This window comes from Carcharhinus amblyrhynchos, chromosome 26 (assembly GCF_965287045.1).
Source record: "Carcharhinus amblyrhynchos chromosome 26, sCarAmb.v2.hapA, whole genome shotgun sequence".
In the NCBI taxonomy this organism is placed as follows: Eukaryota; Metazoa; Chordata; class Chondrichthyes; order Carcharhiniformes; family Carcharhinidae; genus Carcharhinus; species Carcharhinus amblyrhynchos.
In genome coordinates this window covers 14333200-14342429 of record NC_137349.1, presented here as the reverse complement: position 1 = coordinate 14342429, position 9230 = coordinate 14333200, and positions in this window count along the sequence as shown.

The following is a 9230-nucleotide window of genomic DNA, read 5'->3' as shown; positions in this document are numbered from 1 at the left end:
ATCACTGTGCTCATTTCCTCCGGATGCCTTCCTCCTCACAGCTTTCAAGCTCATAGTCTCCCAACTGCAGACAGCCTGCTTCTACCCAAAACCCACAAAAAGAACTGTCCTGGTAGGCCCATTGTGTCAGCATGCTGCTGCCCCATCGAACTTATTTCCTCTTATCTTGACTCCATCCTCACTCCCTTGGTCCATTCCCTCCCCAGCTACATCCGGGATTCCTCGGATGCTGTGCGTCATATTGACAGCTTCCAATTTGCAGGCCCTAACCACCTCCTATTCACCATGGATGTGCAATCTCTCTACACCTGCCCCCCACACCGGGACGGCCTGAAGGCTCTTCGCTACTTTCTTGAAAAGAGGCCTGAACAATTCCCATTCGCCACCACTCTCCTCCGCCAAGCTGAACTCATTCTATTTCTCAACAACTTCTCCTTTAACTCATCCCACTTTCTCCAAATCAAAGGAGTAGCAACGGACACCCACATGGGTCCTAGCTATGCTTGTCTTCTTATGGGAATGTGGAACATTCCTTGTTCCAGGCCTACTCAGGTCCCTTCCCATAACTCCTTCACCGGTACATCATGACTATTTTGATGTAGCTTCATGCTCTCATCCGGACCTGGAAAAAGTCATCAACTTGGCTTCCAGTTTCCACCCCCCCACCTGGTCCATCTCATACACTTTTAGGATTATATTCACTGGAGTTTAGAAGATCAAGAGAGGATCTCATAGAATGTGAATGCGGAGCAGCAAGGTGGTTAGCGCTGCTGCCTCACACTGCCAGCGACCTGAGTTCAATTCCGGCCTTGGGTCACTGCCTGTGGAGTTGCAGGTTCTCCCTGTGTCCACATGGGTTTCCTTGGTTTCCTCTCAGAGTCCAAAAGACGCGCTGGTTAGATGAATTGGTGGTCCTAAATTCTCCCTCAGTGTACCCGAACAGGCACCTTAGTGTGGCATCTAGGAGATTTTCACAGTAACTTCATTGTAGTGTGACTGTAAGCTGACTTGTGACACGAACAAAATAAACTTTGATTGAATGTGTGGAATTTACTTCGACAGGATGTTGTCGAGACCAAAACGTTGTTGGGTTTTAAGAAGAAATTAATACAACTCTTGGGGCTAAAGGGATCGAGGGATGTGGGGGGAAGCGGGGGATCAGGGTATTGAATTCGATGATCAAAATGAATAGTGGAGCACGCTCGAAGGACCAAATGGCCTACTCCTGCTTCTAGTTTCTATGTTTCTACTGACTTCCCTTCCCTTTCTTGACCTTTCTGTCTCCATTTCTGGCAATAGACTATTTACCAATATCCATTACAAGCTCACTGACTCCCACAGCTACCTGGATTACTGTTCTCCACACCCACACCCTGTAAGGACTCCATCCCTTTCTCTCAGCTCCTTCACCTCCATCGCATTTGTTCCGATGATGCCACTTTCCAAAGTTTCTAATGTGTGTTCCTTTTTCCTCAACTGTGGATTCCCTTCTACAGTTGTCAACAGCGCCCCCAACAACATGCTGTCCATCTCCCACGCCATGGCCCTCACCCCTTCCCCTCCCTCCCAGAACAAGGATAGAGCCCCCTTGTTCTCACATTTCACCCCACCAGCCTCCGCATGCAAAGCATAATCCTCCACCATTTTCGCCAACTCTAGTGTGACACCACCACCAAACACGCCTTCCCCTCATTCCCTCTGTCAGCATCCCACAGAGACCGTTCCCTCCGGGATAACCTAGTCCACACCTCCACTATACCCAACACCTCTCCTGTCACTCACGGCACCTTCCCACACAATCACAGAAGGTGTAACATCTGTCCTTTTACCTCTTCCATGCTCACCATCCAAGATCCAAAACATTCATTCCAGGTTAAGCAGCGTTTCACTTGCACCTTTCAATTTGGTCTATTGCATTCCCTGCTCCCAATGTGGTCTCCTCCGTATCAGAGAGACCAAGCGTAGACTGGGATATCACTTTGCTGAGCACCGTCGTTCTGTGTGTAATCAGGACCCTGACCTTCTGGTTGTTTGCCATTTTAACACACGATCCTGCTCCCTTGCCCACATATCTGTCCCTGGCCTGCTGCAATGTCCCAGTGAAACTCAACACAAACTGGAGGAAAGCATCTCACCTTCCAGCTCGGCACTTTACAGCATCGAGTTCAACAACTTCAGATGGTTTGTTCAACCCCAACTTCACCCCTTCGTTTTTATTCTATTTTGTTTAATATTTTTACTGTTCTCTACTTTTCTTTATTGTCTTTCTTCATTCCCCCCACTCTTTCCCCCTACTTTACCCCCTTCCCTTAACTTTTCCCCCATTTTCTCAGTTTGACCTCTCTCCCACCCCTCTCCCCCCTCTCCCCCACATCTTCATCGGTCACAGTTTACCCTCTCATTTCAGCTTCTCTGCCGTTCACACCCTTTATTCTCTCTGAGGGCTGCCATTAGCAGCCTTTCCCCTGGTTTCTGTGGCTATGATTCATCTTTCATTGCCATGGGACGGCACGGTGGCACAGTATTAGCACTGCTGCCTCACAGCGCCAGGGATCCGGGTTCGATCCCTGCTTTGGGTCACTGTCTCTATGGAGTTTGTACGTTCTCCCCGTGTCTGTGTGGGTTTCCTCCGGGTGATCCGGTTTCCTCCCACAGTCTGAAAGATGTGCGGGTTAGGTACATTGATCTGAACAGACACTGGAGTATGGCAACTAGGGGAATTTCACAGTAACTTCATTGCAGTTTTAATGTAAGCCTACTTGTAACTAATAAATTAACTTTAACTCAAGCTTCCACTTGCTCTGCCTTTTAGCTTTGACAAGAGTCATCTGGACTCAAAACGTCAGCTCTTTCTCTCCTCACAGATGCTACCAGACCTGCTGAGATTTTCCAGCATTTTCTCTTTTGGATTAAAAGCCGTTCTCCTCTCTCGGTCCTAAGCGGCTTCCTCCTTATTTTAAAAACGTGCCCCCTGGTTTTTAACTCCTGGTGTGGAGATGCCAGCGTTGGACTGGGGTAAACACAGTAAGCAGTCTCTCAACACCAGGTTAAAGTCCAACAGTTTATTTGGTAGCAAAAGCCACCAGCTTTCGGAGTGCTGTTCCTTCGTCAGGTGAGCGGGAGTTCTGTTCACAAACAGAGCATGTAAAGACACAATCTCAATTTACAAAATAGTGGTTGCAATGCGCGTCTTTACAGGTAATCAAGTCTTAAAGGTACAGACAATGTGCGTGGAGAGAGGGTTAAGCACAGGTTAAAAAGGCATGTATCGTCTCCAGACAGGACAGTTAGTGAGATGTTGCAAGCTCAGGCAAGTCCTGGGGGTTACAGATAGTGTGACCTAAACCCAAGATCCCGGTTGAGGCCGTCCTCATGTGTGCAGAACTTGGCTATCAGTCTCTGCTCAGTGATTCTGCGCTGTTGTGTTTTATTTTGTAAATTGAGTTTGTGTCTTTATAGATTGTTTTTGTGCAGTTGGGACAAAACTAAGTGATAAGAGATCTTTTCTAGTTCCTGTTTACACTTGTTTACTGCAATTAAAAACTTCCCTCATTTATTTTCTCTCACTCTCAAACACCCTGTCTCTCACTCATACACTCATTTCTCTCACACACACCTCTCTCACACACATTCTCTCTCTCTCACACACATTCTCTCTCTCTCATACACTCTCTCTCTCTCACTCACACACTCTCTCTTTCACTCACACACTCTCTCTCTCTCACTCACACACTCTCTTTCACTCACACACTCTCTCACACACACTTTCTCTCACACACACACCTCTCTCTCTCATTCACACACTCTCTCTCACACACACACACACACCTCTCTCTCTCATTCACACACTCTCACACACACACACACTCTCTCTCTCATTCACACACTCTCTCACTCACACACTCCTTTCTCTTTCACACACACACCTCTCTCTCACACACACACACTCTCTCTCTCATTCACACTCTCTGTCTCTCACTCATAGACACACTCTCTCTTTCTCACTCACACATTCTCTCTCACACACACACCTCTCTCACACACACACTTCTCTCTCTCACACACACCTCTTTCACTCACTCACACACTCTCTCTCTCACACACATACCTGTCTCTCTCTCACACACTCTCTCTCTCTCTCACACACTCTCTCGCTCGCACACACACCTCTCTCACTCTCTCACACACATCTCTCTTTCACTCACTCACTCTCTCTCTCTCTGTCTCTCTCTCTCACACACTCCTTTCTTTCACACACACACACTCTGGGCCTGATTTTACCATTTTCATTCTAAGTGCTGAATCAACTCAGATCTGACTTGGAAATCTGCTTTCAGGTGCCCCCAAACGCATTCAGCCCGAAAAATAATCATGGCTCTGAATTGTGCTGTGTGTGGGGGTGGGGTCAGCACGGTCAAAATGATCAGACTCTGAACTGTGCAGTCACAAAAAAATTTGCAAAAGCGTGCCCGTGTCAGATGGCTCCTGGGCTGCAGAAAGTAGGGAAAGCGGCCCAGGAGAGAAAAACAGGAGCGATGGCCAACACCCCCACCCTTACAGACATCACTGTCTCCCTTATCCCCCCCCCACTACCCAGACTGATCGCCACCCCATGCCCCCTCCACTCCCACCGAGTGCCCGCAGAGTGGCAGCAGGCCCCCCGACCACCCCCCCCTCCCCCCCGCTCCATGTTCCCACCCCACCAGAGATACATCTGACAGGCCTCCCCCCCCCATCCCATCCTCCCAGAGAATGATCTGGCCCCCACCCCCCCATCCACATCTCTCTCTCACACCAGACAAACCCTCAACTCGCTCCTTCACATCCTGGTGACCCCCATTCAAACTCTGCCCCATCCGTGCCCCAGCACTAAGTGATTCCCAGACAATATTGCGGAAGTTAAGATCTCTCACAACAACAACCCTGTTACTGTTACACCTTGCCAAAGTCTGCCTACATATCTGTTCCTCTATCTCCTCTGGCTACTGGGCAGCCTACAGTAAACCCCAACATTGTGACTACACTCTTCCTATTCCTGAGCTCTAACCATATTGTCTCACTCTATGAGCCCTCCGAGGTGTCTTCCCACAGTACAGTCATCTGTAACGTAGTTTCAGGGTGTGGTGTGTCTGACCACAGCTCCCTGTTGGTTTATATGGAGTGTGTACTTATTGAAAATATCAGAGTAGAAATAGGTATGCGTTATCCTTCTGAATAAAAGACAACCGTGTCATCGCAGGAAGTGGATTGGCCGTTAAATGCTCAGTTTAAAGAGCAGTGTTTGGAAAATAGTAACTGGTATAAGGTGTTGTTAGGGTCTAGATGGTATAGTGTTAATCCAAAATAGAGTTAACACAAGAGAAGTTAATGGCAGGGCAGCTCAGTTGAGTGGAATGCATGTCCTGTAATATGTGTGAAGTCATGGAAGCTACTGGTGTCCTAGACAACCAGGTGCAGGAAGTGCTCCCAGCTGCAGAAACCCAAACTCTGGGTTTCAGAACTCAGACAGTGACTGGAGTCACTGCGGCACATTTGTGAAGCTGAGAGTTATGTGGACAGCACATTCAGAGAGGTGGTCGCAATGTAGCTTAAGGGCATGGAGGCAGAGAGGGAATGGGTGACCATCAGGCAGTCCAAGAGAATGAAGCAAACAGGCAGGAGTCCCCTGGGGTCCCACTTGCAAATTGGTTTTCTGTTTTGGAAGCTGGTGAGGGTGTCGGTTCCTCAGGGGAGTGCAGCGAGAGCCAAGTTGGTGACACCAAGAGTGTCTCGGATGTACAGGAGGGGAGGAAGAATAATAATAGTGACGGGGGATTCATTAATTAGGGGAACAGACATGTCACTCTAGGCATTTCTCTCCATGGTGTGAGAGGAATGAGGCGGGTCGGGGAGATCAAGTGTCAGTGGAGGAACATTTGGGTGACAGTGATCATTATATTATTAAGGATTAGGATGATGATCGAAAAGAACAATCCATACTAAAAATAAATTGGGGAGGTGAGCGGACTTCAGCAGGGCAAGAACAGAGCTGGGCCAGTCAGACTGGAACGAAAGGTTGACAGGAAAACTGTAGCTGAACAATGGGCTACTTTCAAAACAGAAATTGTCCAGACATAGTCAAAGTATATTCCCTTAGAAGGGAAAGGTAAATAAATCCAGAGATCTCTGGGTGAAAAAGGGATCAGAGAAGTGTGCCAGTGACAGGTGTCAAGTGGAAAATACAGCTGAGAACCCAGAGGAATACGGATAGTTCAGAGGGGAGGTGAAAAAGTGCATTAGAAAAGCAAAGGGATTATGAGAAAATGCTGGCAGCCAACATAAAGGTACACCCCAAAATCTGCTTTAAGCAGAGGAATAGTAATAGGTGGTAAAAGGAAGGGATTAGGGATCAAAAAGGGATTTAAACATGGAGGCGGGCACAGGGCTGAGGTATAAACAAATACTTTGCATCTGTCTTCAGCAAGGAGGTAGATATTACCCAGGATTCAAAATTGATAAGGAGGAAGTGATGAATAGACTGTCTGTACAGAAAGTCGATAAGGCACCAGGATATTGAAGGAAGTGAGAATGGAAATTGCAGGAGCACTGGCGAAAATCTTCCAGCTTCTCCAGACTCAGGGAGGCTCCAGAGAACTAGAGATTTATTATTTGGGAATCATTTGGGATAGAATTAAGCCACATGGAAAAAGGTAGGTTGATTAGGAAGAACCATCACAGATTTCTAAAGGAGAAATTAAACTAACTTGCTGGAGTTTTGTTGAGGAGATAACAGAGAGGTTCAATGAGGGTTAGGCTGTTGATGTGGTGTACATAGACTTTCAGAAGGCATTCGATACAGTGCCACACAACAGACTTGTGAGAAAAGTTATAACTTATGGAATAAAAGGGAGAGTAACAATGTGGATTAACGATTGGCTGAATCATAGGCAGCAGAGAGTAATTAACGGTCAATGGATATTTTTCAGGCTTGGGGAAGGTTTGAGTGGAGTTCCCCAGGGGTTAGTATTGGGTCACTTGCTTTTCCTGATATATACATGAATGGTCTAAATCTTGGTGTGCAGGGACAATTTCAAAGTTTGCGGATGATACAATACTTGAAAATATTATAAACTGTGAAGAGGAAGAGGTAGAACTTCAAAAGGACAAAGACAAGTTGGTGGAGTGGGTGGTTGGATAGTGTGGAGGAGTGAGAGATGATGCATTTTAGTAGGAGTGCAGGAACAGGAATAGGCCATTCAGCCCATGAGCCTGTTCCACCACGTAATACCACTGTGGCTGAATGTGGGATCTCTCCGCTCTGTCTGCTATTTGCTGCTTATGCTGTTTGGGATGCAAGTATTCTTGTGTTGTAGCTTCAGCAGATGGGTAGGTATGTCTGATGCTGCTCCTGGCGTGACCTCCTGCACTCTCCATTGAGCCAGGGTTGATCCCCTAGTTTGGTGGTAATGGTAGAGTGGGGGATATGTGGGGCCGTGAGGTTACAGATTGTGGTTGAGTACAATTCTGTTGATGGCCCCCAGCCCCTCATGGATGCCCAGTCTTGTGTTGCTAGATCTGTTCAAAGTCTGTCCAATTTAGCACGGTGACAGTGTCACACAATACGATGGAGACCATCCTCAATGTGAAGACAGGACGTTGTCTCCACAGGGACTGTGCAGTGGTCAGTCCAACCTTACTCTCATGGACAGATGTATCTGTGACAGGCAGATTGGTGAGGTTCAGTATGTTTTTCCCTCTTGTTGGTTCCCTCACCACCTGCTGCCGTCCCAGTCTAACAGCGATGTCCTTTAGGACCCAGCCAGCTTGGTCTGTGGTGGAACTACTGACCACTCTTGGTGATGGACATTGAAGTCCCCACCCAGAGGCCATTCTTCACCCACCATCCTCAGTGCTTCCTCCAAAGAGGTGTCATATTGGAGGAGCTGATTTACTAATGATAGTTAGAAGTTAATGAACAGGTTTCCTCAACGAGGGACATAGGCGTCGCTGGCAGGTTGGCATTTATTGCCCATCCCTAGTTGCCCCTGCTCAGAGGGCAGTTGAGAGTCAACCACATTGCAGTGGCCCTGCAGTCACATGTAGGCCAGACCAGGTAAGGACGGCAGATTTCCTTCCCTAAAGGGCATTAGCAAACCAGATGGGGTTTCCTGACAACTGGCAATGGTTTCATGGTCATCAGTAGATTCCTAATTCCAGATTTATGAATTGAATTGAAATTCCCGCTGTGTTAGGATTTGAACCCAGGTATCCTGGGCCTCTGGATGACCTATCCTGTGGCACACGACCGCACTAAATATTCCCTCTTCAGTCTTTGCAAACCCTTCGGCAGCAGCCCAGGAGAGGGAGCTCTGAGAACACTCAGGAGCAGATTGAAGGGAGTTTTTCCTGGCGGGTTTATCCTAGCAGCTCTTCTCCCAAGCAACTGTGCAGTGCCGGATGGCAAAGAATACTTTGGAAAACTCCAATAGATCCTGACGTGGAAATATATCATCGATCCTTCACCGTCACTGGATCAAAATACTGGACCTCCCTCCCTAACAGCGCTGTGGGTGTACCTACATCACATGGATTACAACAATTCAAAATGGCAGCAGCTCACCACCACCCTCTCAAGGGGCAACTAGGGATGGGCAGTAAAAGCTGGCCAGCCAGCGATGCCCACACCCACAAATCAATAAAAATAAAGTTACTGGTTCCTGCTCTTGTCTCTGAAACGATTCACTCTTCCAGCTCCAGTCTGGGATGCAGAATGATGCATTGGTCTTTCCCTTCAATGCAAGCTGTCTTGTTTCTCCTCTGCCCATCTATCCTCCCCTCCACCCTTGCCTCCAGCACCAAGCGTAGGAACCAAGTCTGCTCAAAACAGCGCAGTTCTTTAAAATTTAGCCATTGCTGCAACGTGGAAAATACAGCAGCCAGTCTGCACCCAGAAGAATCCAGCAAATAGCGACATCACACTGACAGAGAGCACACTTGTCTACTTGTGATGTTAAAGAATAAAGGACATAGGGGTCAGAATTCCCCCTTCTCCTCTTCAGAATAGTGTCAAGAGCTGTTTTATATCCAACACGGCTCAGCACATTGTTCATTTAATGTCACATTCAAAAATTAGCATCTCTGACAGTGCGGCACTCCCTCAGTACTGACCCTCTGACAGTGCGGCACTCCCCCTCAGTACTGACCCTCTGACAGTGCAGCGCTTGCTCAGTACTGACCCTCTGACAGTGCGG